Source organism: Oncorhynchus kisutch, unplaced genomic scaffold (assembly GCF_002021735.2).
Source record: "Oncorhynchus kisutch isolate 150728-3 unplaced genomic scaffold, Okis_V2 scaffold3038, whole genome shotgun sequence".
NCBI lineage: Eukaryota > Metazoa > Chordata > Actinopteri > Salmoniformes > Salmonidae > Oncorhynchus > Oncorhynchus kisutch.
In genome coordinates, this window is record NW_022264983.1 from 1 (window position 1) to 3,948 (window position 3,948).

Below are 3,948 nucleotides of genomic sequence, written 5' to 3' on the forward strand. Positions count from 1 at the left end.
GGTGTAGGCTATATTACATGGATTTATAGACTTTTTAAAATGTTGATGTTCCAAAGGTCTATCAGTGGCTTGTAGGCTATGCATGGAAGCCAGCAGATGCTAAATGGGTTATGTTAATTAACGGTCAATTACCGTGAGACCGGCAGTTATTTGCTTGACAAGCACCGGTTGACAAAATGTCATGACTGCCACAGCATTCCTATGACTCTTAACATTGATGACGATAGAATCTGATGGTCTTGCAGGAAGATGCTGAGGTCCCTGTGCTGGTCCACTCCAGACGGATCACATCGCTGGCTTTAGAAGCTCATTGATTAGAGATGGTCAACTCCAGACGGATCACATCGCTGGCTTTAGAAGCTCATTGATTAGAGATGGTCCACTCCAGACGGATCACATCGCTGGCTTTAGAGTCATTGATTAGAGATGGTCCATTCCAGACAGATCACATCGCTGGCTACAGAAGCCATTGATTAGAGATGGCCCACTCCAGACAGATCACATCGCTGGCTTTAGAAGCTCATTGATTAGAGATGGCCCACTCCAGACGGATCACATCGCTTTAGAAGCTTATTGATTAAAGATGGTCGACTCCAGACGGATCAATCGCTGGCTTTAGAAGCTCATTGATTAGAGATGGTCCATTCCAGACAGATCACATCGCTGGCTTTAGAAGCTCATTGATTAGAGATGGCCCACTCCAGACGGATCACATCGCTGGCTTTAGAAGCTCATTGATTAGAGATGGTCCATTCGAGACAGATCACATCGCTGGCTTTAGAAGCTCATTGATTAGAGATGGCCCACTCCAGACTGATCACATCGCTGGCTTTAGAAGCTCATTGATTAGAGATGGCCCACTCCAGACAGATCACATCGCTTAGAAGCTCATTGATTAGAGATGGCCCACTCCAGACAGATCACATCGCTGGCTTTAGAAGCTCATTGATTAGAGATGGCCCACTCCAGACAGATCGCATCGCTGGCTTTAGAAGCTCATTGATTAGAGATGGTCCATTCCAGACAGATCACATCGCTGGCTTTAGAAGCTCATTGATTAGAGATGTCCCACTCCAGACAGATCACATCGCTGGCTTTAGAAGCTCATTGATTAGAGATGGTCGACTCCAGACGGATCACATCGCTGGCTTTAGAAGCTCATTGATTAGAGATGGTCAACTCCAGACGGATCAATCGCTGGCTTTAGAAGCTCATTGATTAGAGATGGTCCACTCCAGACGGATCACATCGCTGGCTTTAGAAGCTCATTGATTAGAGATGGTCCATTCCAGACAGATCACATCGCTGGCTACAGAAGCTCATTGATTAGAGATGGCCCACTCCAGACAGATCACATCGCTGGCTTTAGAAGCTCATTGATTAGAGATGGCCCACTCCAGACGGATCACATCGCTTTAGAAGCTTATTGATTAAAGATGGTCGACTCCAGACGGATCACATCGCTGGCTTTAGAAGCTCATTGATTAGAGATGGTCCATTCCAGACAGATCACATCGCTGGCTTTAGAAGCTCATTGATTAGAGATGGCCCACTCCAGACGGATCACATCGCTGGCTTTAGAAGCTCATTGATTAGAGATGGTCCATTCGAGACAGATCACATCGCTGGCTTTAGAAGCTCATTGATTAGAGATGGTCCATTCCAGACAGATCACATCGCTGGCTTTAGAAGCTCATTGATTAGAGATGGCCCACTCCAGACTGATCACATCGCTGGCTTTAGAAGCTCATTGATTAGAGATGGCCCACTCCAGACAGATCACATCGCTTTAGAAGCTCATTGATTAGAGATGGCCCACTCCAGACAGATCACATCGCTGGCTTTAGAAGCTCATTGATTAGAGATGGCCCACTCCAGACAGATCACATCGCTGGCTTTAGAAGCTCATTGATTAGAGATGGCCCACTCCAGACAGATCGCATCGCTGGCTTTAGAAGCTCATTGATTAGAGATGGTCCATTCCAGACAGATCACATCGCTGGCTTTAGAAGCTCATTGATTAGAGATGTCCCACTCCCAGACAGATCAAATCGCTGGCTTTTAGAAGCTCATTGATTAGAGATGGCCCACTCCAACAGATCACATCGCTGGCTTTAGAAGCTCATTGATTAGGAGATGGCCCACTCCAGACTGATCACATCACTGGCTTTAGAAGCTCATTGATAGAGAGCCACTCCAGACAGATCACATCGCTTTAGAAGCTCATTGATTAGAGATGGCCCACTCCAGACAGATCACTCGCTGGCTTTAGAAGCTCATTGATTAGAGGATGGCCCACTCCAGACAGATCACAATCGCTGGCTTTAGAAGCTCATTGATTAGGATGGCCCACTCCAGACAGATCGCATCGCTGGCTTTAGAAGCTCATTGATTGAGATGGTCCATTCCAGACAGACTCACATCGCTGGCTTTAGAAGCTCATTGATTAGAGATGTCCCACTCCAGACAGATCACATCGCTGGCTTTTAGAAGCTCATTGATTAGAGATGGCCCACTCCAGACAGATCACATCGCGGCTTTAGAAGCTCATTGATTAGAGATGGCCCACTCCAGACGGATCACATCGCTGGCTTTAGAAGCTCATTGATTAGAGATGGTCCACTCCAGACGGATCACATCGCTGGCTTTAGAAGCTCATTGATTAGAGATGGCCCACTCCAGACAGATCACATCGCTGGCTTTAGAAGCTCATTGATTAGAGATGGCCCACTCCAGACGGATCACATCGCTGGCTTTAGAAGCTCATTGATTAGAGATGGTCCACTCCAGACAGATCACATCGCTGGCTTTAGAAGCTCATTGATTAGAGATGGCCCACTCCAGATAGCAAGTTTATGTCTAGTCTTGCGGTGGTTGCCACCAAAAGTGAGTTCCACATCAACACGGGTGCCTTCCAACCGAACATTCTAATATCCATCATTCTATTAAGTTGCTCTTTTCAATTGGGATATCATCATATTCCAGTGTAAGTGTGCGTCTTATGAAAGAATCAGACATTGTGTTTCAAATCAACACTGTTGCTCTAATCAACAAACATTCTAAAATGAAACATTCTTCAACTTCAACTTTGGTTGGTTTTGTATTGTAGAATTGCCATGACAATGAAAAATATTGAAATCAATGGATGTACTGTGGATCATGTAAAATCAGTTTTATTGAACACAAACACGCAAATGCACTAATGAACCCAGATATGTGTGTATATGCAACCTGTTTCTGTGCTTTATTATAGAATTAAAACATACATGAACACACATAGACGCCGCGCGCTCACACTGACTCTCTCTCTCTCACACCACACACACACACACACACACACACACACACCACACACACACACACACACACACACACACACACACACACACACACACACACACACACACACACACACACACACACACACACACACTTTTTTTATTTCACCCCTTGAACAAATGAAAGCCATTTTGAGTGATACTTAATTAAAATGTAAATGTTACCGCCCAGTGAGAAAAGCAGTTTCTCATTATAGAGAATAGATAGGCTATTAGGATGAACCTCGGTGCTGCACTATATCCTTTGTGTCTCATCAAACCATTGACTGAGGTGGCCTGAGGCCAGAGAGGGAGAGACACAGACATGGAGAGAGCAGAAACCGAGCAAGCAAGGAGGATGCCCTGTGTGTGTGTGTGTCTGTGTGTGTGTGGGGGTGAAAGATTTCCATATCTATGGATTTCACATGACTGGGAATACAGATCTGCATCTGTTGGTCACAGGTACCTTAAAAAAGGTAGGGGTGTGGATCAGAAAACACAGTCAGTATCAGGTGTGACCACCATTTGCCTCATGCAGCTCAACAATTCTCCTTCGCATAGAGTTGATCAGGCTGTTGATTGTGACCTATGGAATGTTGTCCCACTCCTCTTCAATGGCTTGTGCGAAGTT